We start from the raw sequence: 13,293 nt of genomic DNA on the forward strand, positions 1-13,293 counted from the left end.
CCAGGTCCCTCTTTGTCTTTCTAGATATACCTTCACAGCCTTCAGGTCTGGCTTCTTTATGTACCCTTTAATGTTATTCACCAAGATTACATTCCCTGCTGCTCTGATTTTACATGTTCTTTCTGGACAATCTCATATACCCCTGGTTTCCATCTATATTATTCTTTCCTAAGCTCCAAACGTTCACTTCCCCTATTAACTAGAAATTACTACTTCAGTTGCAACATGTTGAAAGTTGAACTTTTCACTTTTCTGAGCATACCAAGCTGCCTTATGTAGGTTTTTTTTTTTTGACACATGTATCAGCACATACCTGCTTACCTAAACCAAAAATCAAGGAGGCCTTCTTATGTGCTGTGTATGCTTGACTCATCAACCAACCAAGTCATGTTGATTTCTACTTCTTAACTGTCCTTCCATTTGTCCCCTCTTCTCCATTTTTACTGCCACTCATTGTGTTATGGACTGAATTGCATCCCCCCAGAATTCTTATGTTGAAGCCCTAACCCCCAGCACCTGAGACTATGACTATACTTGGAGATAGGGCTTTAAAAAAGGTAATTACAGTAAAATGAGGCCATTCAGTGGGGCCCTAATCCAATATGCCTGATGCCCTTATATGAAGAGGAAGAGACATCAGGGATGTGTGTACATAGAGAAAAGACCATGTTGAGGACACAGTGAGAAGATGGTTCCAGCAGGTGAAGGAGAAAGCCCTCTGGAAAATCCAACCCTGCCAGCAAATGGATCATGGACTTCTAACCTCCAGAGCTGTGAGAAAATAAATGTCTGTTGTTTAAGCCATCAGTCCGTTGTATTTTGTTATGGCAGCTCAAGCAGACTAATACACTGGTTCTTAAACTTCCTCACTGGACCTTCTGTCAAGTCCCAAGTCCTTGCACTTTTTCCTCAGTGATGAAAATCCAAATCAGAGTATTTCATTCCTTTGCTGTGACAAGCTTTCAGTTACTTCAGAATGAAATCTGTAAGCCATCACATCATGTATAAGGTCTTTCTGGTGTGTTTCTTACCTGACTATCCAGCTTTCTCTGCCATCTTCAAACTGCTTATATGAGCCAAACTAACAAATGTCTCATCATTATCCAAATGGCTCTGATTTTTCACATCCCAACCCTGCTGGACTGTTCCTTCTGCCTATGATCCTCTGCCCTTCCTTTTGTCTCTTAAGAAAACCTTTTTAATTCAGATCACAACCTTAACATTATCTCCTCAGATACTGCGCCTCTAAGTCTCCCAGGCAAAGTTAGGTGCTCTGTCCTACTCATTGGGCACCCTGTACAGTGTTGTGATTTATTGCTTTCTCTTCTGCCTCCTTTCATGCCTGCAAGTCCTTGAACACATCTGTTTCTTCACCGTCATCCCTGGTGCCTAGTATATCTCCTTGTACATAGAAGGCCCTCAGTTGACAGGGAAATTTGTTAGATGCTTTAAGTCTGAATACATGGTTTAAGCCTATATAAACTGCATCTAGATGAAAGGGAAAGTGTACTTAGCCTGTTTTAAGATTTATTTTGCTACCTAGACGTTTAGAAGCATTACCATATTTGTCTTGAATACTACATGTACGTTTCATTACTTCTAGGAATGATTGTTTTTGTCAGACCAACCTCTTAGGCTTTCATTTTGCCTCTTGTATTTTTAAAATATATATGCACTTCTTAGATTTAAACATTTGTTTTCTGCCCATTTAGAAGTTTGCTTATATTATAACCAAGTTTTGTTTGTTTTTTCCTTCATGGTCATAATGAATGGCTTTAACGTTTTATTTTCATGAAGCTGATTAAGTGTTGTGACTTCCACTAATGAAGAACGTATTTCCTTTGGAGTCCTCTAAAATGTCTAATTTAGAGATCATTCATAGTTATGGCTTTTCAAAAGGTCAAGGCCCTCACGTTCCATGCAAACTTCAAACAGTGATTAATTTCTTCAGCTTTTGCAAGGTGCCGGCAAAAATGAGGATCCTGGAACTGACTTCTGTCTTAGTGCCACTATACCAAAGAAAATGCAGATGCATATTGCATTGGAAAAAAAAAAAAGAAGAAGAAAGGGTAAGCAAAGCAGGAGCTCCAGGAAAACAACAAGCCATGCAAGAAAAGAATGTCTTCAGGGTGTACTACTGAGTTCTTCAGTACATACATAGTTACAGTAAATACGCTGTCTTAGAATTAACCCATAGAACACAGTACACATTGATTATAGCACTGAATGCAAGTATCAGCCTTGACAATGTAAAGACGGTTGATACAAATTGGATGACTGGAGTGGGTGGGAGACAAGGGGAAGAGGGTATTCATAGCCTCACTTTATGTGGGATAGGTGAGGGGAGTGGTGAAGAGAGGAATCAAGAGATACTGTCTCTGGTAGAAGAAGCAAAGTAAAAGGTATGAGCATATTAAAGTTATGAAGTTAAAGGTAACACAATATCAAATATAGTAATAGAACCGTGTTGGGAGATGGGGGAAGGGGAGAGCCAAGGGGAAACTGTCAAGCAAACAAAATTACAAGAAATCAGTAGGTATTTAAAATGGATACACTTAGCAATAGCAATATATTAAAATGTAACAGGTATTAAAGATGCAAAGATCAGGGTATCATTTAAAGGAGAAATTTTATCAGAAGATGAAATAATTTCAATTATATGTAAACATGTCTGAATTTCCTGGCAACCCAGACAAAAAGGAGACTGAAGGATCATGAAGTTTTTACATTTGATAAAAGGAAGCACTCAAGTGTTTTTTTCTGGCATTAAAATTTAGAAGGAAGTTGCATTGTGAATTCTTATGAAAAGAATGTTAACAATGAACAAAGGTCTTTGCTAAAATTTAAATAGGAAGGCATATGCAAGGAGACAGAATCTGAGATCTCCAGAGGAAGACAGGTTGGCTTCGGAGAAGCCTCAAAGTGAATTAGCTTTGTGTGTACATCATTTATTCATTCCACTCAGCAAACATTGGTGGGGCTCCTACATATTCCAGGCATTAGATCGCAGATACTGATTTCCTAGGTTTGAAGAAGGCAGTCCCTGTTCTTTCAGAACTTGGTCTAGGAATTTGTAGCTGAATGGCCCTTGGCAGTAATTGAACCTTATCGATATCTACTAAGATTATATGTGTGTGATATCATGAATACATAAAAAATCACTTTATCAAGTTGGAGTTACATAGAAAATATTCCAATAACTGGAATGCTTACATCCAAACAACAACACACCTTCTCTTGGCAGATGAACATGGAATTGATGTGAGATGAATAGTTGGGTGAAACATTTTAGTCATTTGCTGATGCTTGATTAAGTATCCACTTTTCTTTAGCAGAGACCACCTCCCAATGGCCAGATTGAGTTGCATTTCCTAGATACACATTGACTGTATTTAACTGAATCCTAACTGACACATTATTTTACTCAATTTATACCTATAGGTTACATTCTGGTTCTAGCACATCCCCTCTATCTATCTATCTACTTACCTACCTATCGATCATCTGTCTCTCCTCCCTCCCTTTCTTCTCCACAAACACGTTTTGACTTAATAAGTTTTATTTGAGAAGTACCTTATTTCCCTTATCAGCAAGTTCTCGGGAAGCACTTCTAGAACTACTTGTAATCTTCAACTGACTTCACAGGGAATGTGAAAACTTCCTTTTCAGAACAAACTTCCAGTCATAACTTAGGGATAACATTCTGGGGAGAACTAAGCTAGTACGGTCAGGTATATATATGCCTTTCTGCATGGTTTTCCCATAGATTCATACCTGCTTCCGCTCTGCATTGAAGCTGGTGGTTGGTAACAAATCTAGATTGAGTTCTGGAAAATATGTATGTAAAGCAATGTCTTCTGTTGTCTATAGAAGAAGTACATTTTTAAAACCTTTTATTTATTTACTAGAGGCCCGGTACATGGATTCATGCATCAGTCGGGTCCCTTGGCCTGGCCTGCAGGGACAAGGCCAAAACCAGCCCAGTGCACGGATTTGTCCAGGGCATGTTCAGCCTGTCTCACCCAGTCCCGATCAGGGCTATCTCGCCCAGTCCTGAGCTGGCCAGGTAGGGACCGCAGGAGGTTGGCTGGCCAGGGAGGAACCACGGGAGGGCTCCAGGGCATGTATGGCTCATCTCCCAGTTCTGATCGATTGGCTGGATCCCAGCAGCTAACTAACCTACCAGTCAGACTAACCTACCAGCAAACTAACCTACCATCTTCCCCCTGGTGGTCAGTGTGTGTTATAGTGACTGGTCAACAGTCAAATGAATGGTCGGACACTTAGAATATTAGGCTTTTATTATATACTAGAGGCCCGATGCACGAACATTCGTGCAAGAATAGGCCTTCCTTCCCCTGGCTGCTGGCACCACCTTCGCTCCGGCCAGAGCCACCTCTCTGCCTTCGCTCCGGCCCAGAGCTGCCTTTCCACCTTCGCTCCGGCCTGGAGCCACCTTCCACCTCTCTCCTTGTTGCATCAATTTGCATATTCCCTCTTTATTGGCTGTGGGCGCCGCCATCTTTGTTGTGGAGTTATGGTCAATTTGCATATCCTGTCTTTATTATATAAGACTAGAGGCCTGGTGCATGAAATTCGGGGGGGGGGGGCGGTCCCTCAGCCTGGCCTGCACCCTCTCCAATCCGGGACCCCTTGGGGGATGTCCAACTGCCGTTTTAGGCCTTGTGGGATCTGGCCTAAACCAGCAGTCAGACATCCCTCTCACAATCTGGGACTGCTGGCTCCTAACTGCTCACCTGCCTGCCAGCCTGATCCCTCTAACTGCTCTCCCCTGCCGGCCTGATCCCCCTAACTGCTCTCCCCTGCTGGTCTGATTGCCTCTAACTGCCTCTTCCTTGGCCCCGCCACCATGGCTTTGTCTGGAAGGATATCTGGAAGGTTGTCTGGAAGGTTGTCCGGAAGATGTTCAGTCTAATTAGCATATTACCCTTTTATTAGTATAGAGGATTTGAGAGAGCGGGAGAGAGAAACATTGACCTGCTGTACCACCCATTCATGCACATCAGTTGACTCCTGTACTAGTATGTGCCCTAACCAGGGATCAAACCTTGGCATATCAGGACCATGCTCTAACCAATTGAGCTACCCAGCCAGGGCAGAAGAAGTACATTTTTGATAGCAGATGAGCAGATAACAAAGTTAAAACTTGGAGAGATTAGGGGGCACTTAGAGCTGCCTCATTTCCCCATCAAGAGCTGGGGTATTTCTATTTAGATAGAAAGTATATCTAAAATAAATTATTGCTTTACTTGTACCAAGTTCATTCAATGACTATCCAATTAGTGGTTACCATCTGCCAGAAACTGTTTTGGACCTTAATTTAATACTTAGTGAAAAGTTCTATCAAGTCTGATAATATCTGATGTCCTTATCAGTTCCAGTTCTACTTTCTGCTATATTTATCTGAAGCTTTTTAAAGAACATGGGCTTGTATATGTAAATATTTATACACACACAAACTCTTAACTGATATGAGAAGACAAGTCTGCCCAGTAAGAGTAACTTAAGAATATTTCAGTTTATTCCCAATGTATACAATAACTCAAATGCTGACAGAACTGTAAGTCTGAAAAGCCTTCTCTAATGGAGGGATTTAGTGATGCATTACCTTGAACCAATATTTGAGCACCTAGTATGAACCAGAAATTGCTATGAACTGGAGACACCTAAATGAAAAAAACAAAAGGTGCCTACTATCAAGTTTAGAAACCATGGGGCAAATAAATTAAAAATAATAAATTGTAGCCCTAGCTGGTTTGGCTCAGTGGATAGAGTGTTGGCCTGTGGACTAAAGGGTCCCAGATTCAATTCCAGGTCAAGGGCACATGCCCAGGTTGCAGGCTAGATCCCCAGTGGGGGCATGCAGGAGGCAGCCAATTAATGATTCTCTCTCATCATTGATATTTCTATCTCTCTCTCCCTCTCCCTTCCTCCGAAATCAGTAAAAATATATATTTAAAATAATCCTATATAATAAAGAGGGAATATGCTAATTTACCCTCACACCATGGCAAAGATGGCAGCGCCCACAGCCAATAAGGAGGGAATATGCTAATTGACTGCCTTGCCCTCAAAGACGGTGGTGCCCACAGCCAATAAGGAGGAAATATGTGAATTGACTGCCTCGTCCTCAAAGATGGTGGTGCCCACAGCCAATAAGGAGGGAATATGATAATTGACTGCCCCGCCCTCAAAGATGGCAATGCCCACAGCCATAAGATGGTGACATGCAGTCCCCTCAGACCTGCGCACCTGCCTCAAGAGTTCCCCAGTCCCCTCAGCCCCCCAGCCACCCAGGGCCAGCTGAGGCACAGGCAAGCCTCAGATGGTGGCTGCCCAGCCACCCAGGGCCGCCCGAGGCTCAGGTAACCAGGGCCAGCCGAGGCTTGCGCTGCTGGCAGTGGCAGCAGCAGAGGTGTGATGGGGGCATCACCTTCCCCTGATGGCCAGGTCGCCTCCCAACGCTGAGCGCTCCTGGACTGTGAGAAGGGGCGGGCTGGGCTGAGGGACCCCCCCAATCCAGTGCATGAATTTTCATGTACTGGGCCTCTAGTAATAATAATAAATTATGATGTAACAAATGCTATAAAGAAGTATTACAGAATGCACTGAAGCTAAGAGTGATAGGTTCTTAAGCTTAGGGAAGGATTAAGACAAGATAAGCAAATGTTGATCCAATTACAGGCAATAAATTGTCTAAGCAAGAAACAGGCTTCTGTTTAGTGAGTCTACAATGGTCTTAGACAGTAGCAAGGAGGCAATGGTGGGTGGAGTCCTGAAGAGGCTGTGTGGATGGGAAGCAGGGCTGCATCAGAGGAGAGACGGACCAGCAACCCAGCAGCAGAAAGGGTAGGGCCCGCCTCAGCAATAACAACATGTGGTACTCTGTAGCCAAATTTCCCCCTCAAATTAGACTCAACACTGGAAAAAAGAAGGGAACCCCAAACTGACCAACTTCCAGCTCCCAAGTAGAATGAGAAATAGAAATTAAATTGTTATAGAAATAAGTTTATTTCAACAATTTATGAAAATTTTATATTCTTGTATGCCTTAGTCCAAAGCTAAGTACAGGTAGTTACACCAGCAAACATCTTTATTCCGCTGCCATTTAATTGTCCATTGTTCTGTAAGTTAGTTCCTTCACTAGTGGAATAGAGAAAACAATCTAGTTACGTTATGTAAATAAAAGCTCAAATAGTACCTGCCATTTCAGTGTTTGGTTAATTCAGAGGTTGACAAACTTTTCCTACAAAGGGCCAAATGGCAGCTATTTGGGGCTTTGCAGGGCCACATAAAGGACTCTGTCATACCTTCTTTTTTAGATTTCCTTTCACAACCCTTAAAAACCTAAAACACACTCTTTGCCTGGATTTGACCTGTAGCTTGCCAACCCCTGAATTAATCATTTTGTTTAAGGTAGTTTTGCCCAACAAAGCTTGGCTAATGACATAAAAAATATGAAATTACAGAAGGGAGACTTTTAACCTATCTGAAAAAAGAAACTTTTCAAATGTTTTTTTAGCATGCTGTTTCATGGTTTTATAATGATTAAACTTAACTTTTATTTTGAGTTTAAAGGTGATATGAATTCACACATTTCAGAAGTTGTGACTGACCAAGAGAGATAATGAGCAGAATATGCAGTGATCTCCGAATTTATGTGACCAGGGATTTGTTGTCCCTTACCGTCTCATAGGGAGCACAGCTGGAGCAATGATGGACACAATTCTCTCAAAGGTAACTTCCACTAATAACACGTGTCTCCTGTTTCTCTCTTTTGGTCAAAGAGAATTATAAATGTGACTTCAGGTTGAAAATTGTGAGCACTAGTGATTTTTCTGAGTCACAGTTCCCTCCTTTGTAAAATTGTGATGATAATCATATGCCCTTTATGGGATTATTGGAGGCATTAAGTTATTATAAAGTGCTCAGTGTAGTGCTTCTTAGGTGGTAAACTCTAAATATTTATTAGTCATTATTGTTATTTCTAAGATGCTTTCCTTTATTTCATGGTGCTCTGTAATCATTAGGGCTCCAAACACTTCATATTTAAGAAATATTCCTGTACTTCAACGTTTAGGTTAAGTACCTATTAGCTTCAAAACAAGCATTTAATTGCATTATGGGAGCTGAGAGTGTAAGAAACCCTGGAGAGTAAATAGTTTTGAGACTTAAAAAAACTTTTGTAATGTAAATCATCACTATTAATGTCTCCATTTTTTTCTGTTTAGATATCTTATTTTCTTTACATTGTATTTCAAAACTCCAAATAATGAAATGCAAGAATAAAATCCCAATTATTTCAAGCATAGAAGCAGTTGAGTTGTGGTTGGAACAGTAGTTACGAAGCACAGCCTTTGTGTTCCACCTTCTTCACGTTGCTCTCTTACTGGGTTGCTTTGAAAAGACTGCAGTATAATCTTTGTCTCTTAGGTTTTTGTTTTTCTGTTTATTTAAATGTGCAGAGTGAAGAATTTCTCTTCAGCTCCTCATGGGAACATTGTGAATTCAAAAACTTACATTTGTAAAACTTTTTTTTCTTCTTCTTTAGGAGTGAATAAAAAAGGGTGCACACGTACCATCATTGCAGAGTACAGAAACAAAGTAAAATTAAACGAAACATTTGCAGTCACTTTGGAGGCTGGGATTTGCAATTCATTACATAAGCTTCTGTTTCCCTCACACACTCACACTTCCAACAAGCTTGCTTCTGTCAACAGTGTGGTAAAAGTAAAGAGAGGGCAGACTTGGGTCAAAATCCAAAGTGAGTTGCTTAGTAGCTGTGTGAAGTTAGGCAAGTCATTTTACCTTTATAAGCCTATTTCTTCATCTGTAACCTGGGTGCACAGTGCCTACTTGGTTGAGTTACCTAAAGGATTGACAACACCCAGAACAGAGCAGGCACGTGGCCAGCACCACCAAGGACCGCTGCACATACCTACCCCTTAGGTGGGCACTGGGTCCCAAACCTGGAATGAATGCTTTTGGAGGGGCATGTGTTCTCCCGTTGGCCCAACAGCACAACATTTGCTCCAAGCGGCTTTGGCTTTTGAGTTTGGTCCTGGGCTCTGGGTTCTGTCCCCAGAGTTCAAACGAATAAACTTCCCGAAGGAGTAAACCAAAAACACAGATTTCTTTCCCTGTTCATCTAGTAACATTTCCTGTGGGGTGACTGAATAGAAGCAGAGAGCTAGCTACAAAGATGTATAAAGCATAGCCACTGTCCAGAGAGCTTTTCCATTCAATGATACTCTTTCCCCCCCACCCCTGAAAATTGGAATTAAAGTTACATAGTATGTTATGACCAGTACAAATAAGTATGGCAAAATTTAAAGGCATGTAAATACCAAACTATAATGCATTAATTTTTGGTGTTACCTTTAACTCTTTCAGTCTTAATCCTTTCCTTTTTCTCCTACAGCTTTCAAAACAGAACCTCTACTTCTTGATCTTTGCTACCTCAGGTGTCAATTTTCAGTGTAGAAAATACAGTTTCACACTATCAGAGATTAACCACCCTGGGAGCCCATCTCAACCCGGTCGCTGTCTGTTATCTCAACCTCTCCCTATCTAGTGGTTGAAGTAATTTCCTCAGAGGATTTTGTGCTTCTCTCTTTCAAAACTATTTTTCTCTTTCTTTTGATTTGACAGAAAAAGAAGAAATTTCAACTATTTGGGCTCCACATTTCCCAGCATGACTGCGTTTCTACTCAGTAAAAGTGATTTCTCCCCATTTCTAAGTCACAATCTACTCTATATCCTGAATTTCTTTATACCCATTGCAAATTTTTGCCTTGATACAGGTTTGTTCATATGTAAAAGGGCCATAGTTTCCCCAATATAGAGTGAAACAATATTGGAAAACGCATCTAACCAGCTCAATACATTTTATTTTATTATTTTTTAAAAATATATTTTTATTAATTTCAGAGAGGAAGGGAGAGAAAGATAGAAACATCAATGATGAGAGAGAATCATTGATTGGTTGCCTCCTGCATGCCCCACACTTGGGATTGAGTCTGAAGCCCAGGCATGTACCCTGACTGGGAATCGAACCATGACATCCTGGCTCACAGGTCAACTCTCAACTACTGAGCCGGGTAGGTCAATGCATTTTAAACCTAGATATGAATTTGTCCCCCTACCATAAATTTTTAAATGAAGTAACCTAAAACCAAACAAAAAATGGGGTTTGCTCTCACTACAAAAAGTCAGCAACCTCAGTTATACTGTCCATTCTGACTGACCTTTTGAAATAGATACATAACTATATCTATAAGATTAAGCACTTTTATAATTATTCAAGAAAAGACAAACAATTGAACCTAGAGAAATTCCAGGAGACCCCATAAAAGAGAGGGGAATGCCCTGGAAATAGCCTCAGGAGCCCCACTAGAGGGCTTTCCAGTTCTGCCAGAGCCATTGACACCACTGTCCTAGGAACATAACTAATCTATAATAATAAAAGCATAATATGCTAATTAGACTGGACGTCCTTCCAGACGACCTTCCCGATGAAGCTGGGGCTGCGAGGGCTAAGGCAGACGCTGCCACCGTGATGAGTAGGGGCCAAGGCAGAGGTGGCAGATGCCCTGGCTGCAGCGGTGGCAGGGACTGAGTCCCTTGCACGAATTTCGTGCATCGGGCCTCTAGTCTATATACTGTATTTTCCAGAGTATAAGACGACTGGGTGTATAGAAGATTTTCCTGGGTTAAAAAGTCATCTTATATGCTGGAAAATACGGTATATAAAAGTCTAAGCGACTGAATGACTGAACAACTGGTTGACCAGTCACTATGATGTGCACTGACCACCAGGGGGCAGACTCTCAATGCAGGAGCTGCCCCCTGGTGGTCAGTGCATTCCCACAGGCAACCACCGCAGCACCTCCCCCTCTCCCCCGCGGCCATCTGGTCCCGATCAGCCCCAGGCCCTGATCAGGGTGGAAGATAGCCCCGATCAGCCCTGATCGCTGGCCAGGCCGAAGGACCCCACCCATGCCCGAATTTGTGCACTGGGCCTCTAGTTTTTAATAAGGAGAAGAGTAACTAAATACCTTCTCCTCAGACCTGGTTTTTGCTTAGTTCTCCATCTCAGTTTCCATCTTTCTCATTTCCCACCCTCTCTCAGCATGTTATTCCCACCGCTTGTTTGCGGCTGCTCAGAACGCTTGCTTGACCCCCTCTGCACCTAGGCTTTACTGGAACAGCCCCAGAGAAGCGTGCCAACCTGCAAGGCATGGATTCGCGAGGCTGGCAGACCCTGGGCTTGCATTCTGCTCAGTTGCTTATTAACTCTGTGAACCAGGCAGCTTGCTGTGAGAATTAGCAAGAGTGTATGTAAAGTGCCTAGTGTGACACCTGGCTTTTAGTAGGCATTCAATAAAAAGTAGTTGCTATTATCTTACACACCGGTGTTTCTGAAAACAACTAAATCCACCCAACCACCTCTCTGCCTTGGTAGTTGGAATAATGGCTTGCTAATTGATTTCATCCAACCACATTGCCCCACCCACCTCGATAAAAGTCATGACTGTGGGGTATGTTTCGGCATTTAGGCACAGCAGATGTTTTCTGTTAAAGTAAACTTTTTCAATTATTTCAAGAGTTATATAATTTTTAATAGTGTAGGGACCTTACTTGGGCAGTCTCTTGTTGAACCTTCAATTAACAGATACTGAGGAGGTAATCGATCTGTGGCTATGTTAACATTGCAGCATAAATCTTTCTTTACATTTGCAGCAGTGTTCCTATGACATTTTTTGCCTGAGAGCAGCAATTATTACAAGGACTCATGGTGACTAACCAATTGCAAGGCTCTTGCAATCAGAAGCACGTTGTGAACTTTTACTGTGTGCCAGACTCCAGGCAGTACTGAGATTACAAAGACAAATACTACCCGAAAGACAGAACCCTTTCACACCTTCAAGGAAGTCACATCTCATAACTGGGCTGACTCATGAGCTCTCTGAAAAGCACAGATAGTCTGCCTCTAGATGACAAGAGTGTGTGAGGCCGATAATATGAACAGCCCCTGTGGCCCAGGCTCCTGCCACCTTTGGGTGGTGGTGTTAGACATGGTTTCCAAAATCTTCCAGCATCTCCTTAAGCAATTTATGACCTAGGCTCCAAAAAAGGTTTTTATCTGATTATGAGCCACTTGATCTGTAACAGTGTTTCCAACAACTAATGGGCTTCTGGAGCCTACCTTGTGAAGCATGTGTACATGCTTCTGTTTATACTCTTTTTAAAAAATATATATATTTTATTGATGTTTTACAGAGAGGAAGGGAGAGGGATAGAGAGTTAGAAACAGCGATCAGCTGCCTCCTGCACACCCCCTTCTGGAGATGTGCCTGCAACCAAGGTACATGCCCTTGACTGGAATTGAACCTGGGACCCTTCAGTACACAGGCTGACGCGCTATCCACTGAGCCAAACCAGTTAGGGCTCTGTTTACACTCTTAACCGTACCCAACAAGCTAGTGATTGGTATTTCTGCTTTATTTATTTATTTATTTGCCAGAATAACAACTGTGTTTGTTTATTCCACATCACTGGTAATCAAGCATGAAAGAATTAGGGATTTTAAATTATTTTTTTGTTTTGTTTTGTTAATTCTCACCTGAGTATACTTTTCCATCGCTTTTTGGAGAGAGTGGAAGGGAGGGGGATAGACAGAGACAGAAACATCGATGTGAAAGAGACTCATCTATTGGTTGCCTCCCACACGATTGAGCCTGCAACCCAGGTACATGCCCTTGACCAGAATCAAACCGGGGACCTTTCAGTCCATGGGCTGGCGCTCTATCCACTGAGCCAAACCAGCAAGGGTGGGGATTTTTACAAATAAATTAAACTTGAAAATCCCTTTAAAGACAAAAAGCTTTAGCTAAACAACCTGTCAAAGGTAAAGGATTAGGAAAAATGAATGCTTGGCTTTGGTTTATGATGTTAGCATTTCAAAAATAATATTTACAAAGGATAAATAGGTTCTTTCGCACCATAGAGAAGCATGCTGCTCAGTTCATTTCCCTGCAAAAATTACGAACAGCTCTGTGACCGTGGTGTCCCCTCCCTCATGTTCCTCAAGTCCTAAGGCTTTGTGATTTGGGTTCAGTGTAGCTTGTGCTTTCTTATAAACAATGCTAAAAATATTAATCAAATCTACTTTTCAAAAACATAATTTCTACCTAAGTGTTCAATCTTGTACTTCCATTTTTATTAAGACTCAGAATCAACATTTTGAAAAGGAAAGCATTTTCAGTTAAA

The sequence above is a fragment of the Cnephaeus nilssonii genome, assembly GCF_951640355.1.
Source record: "Cnephaeus nilssonii genome assembly, chromosome: 9".
Lineage (NCBI taxonomy): Eukaryota > Metazoa > Chordata > Mammalia > Chiroptera > Vespertilionidae > Cnephaeus > Cnephaeus nilssonii.